Genomic DNA, 410 nt, shown 5'->3' with positions numbered 1-410 from the left:
GACTGACTGACTGACTGACTGACTGACTGACTGACTGACTGACTGACTGACTGACTGACTGACTGACTGACTAACATCAACAGGTTTGTGTCAAACCCACCAGTCTTCAGCTGGAAGGAGACAAAGACATGTGACACAACAGAAAGACGGTCATCTTAGTGGTTAGCCATTAGCTGTTTGTATTAATTCTGTTGATGTTTAGCTGTTTAGCGCTAGCTTTCTCTAATTTTGTTTTCACACGTTTAGCAGATTAGCATTAGTGAAGCTATAATTTCAGGTGTTTGGGCTCTCCCTTAGAGAAAGGGTAAGAAGCTCAGTCATCCAGGAGGGACTCAGAGTAGAGCCRCTGCTCCTCCACRTCRAGAGGAGCYAGTTGAGGTGGCTCGAGCATCTGGTTAGGATGCCTCCTG

Source organism: Austrofundulus limnaeus, unplaced genomic scaffold, assembly GCF_001266775.1.
Source record: "Austrofundulus limnaeus strain Quisiro unplaced genomic scaffold, Austrofundulus_limnaeus-1.0 Scaffold188, whole genome shotgun sequence".
Classification (NCBI taxonomy): Eukaryota; Metazoa; Chordata; class Actinopteri; order Cyprinodontiformes; family Rivulidae; genus Austrofundulus; species Austrofundulus limnaeus.
Note: the sequence above shows the minus strand (reverse complement) of the source record.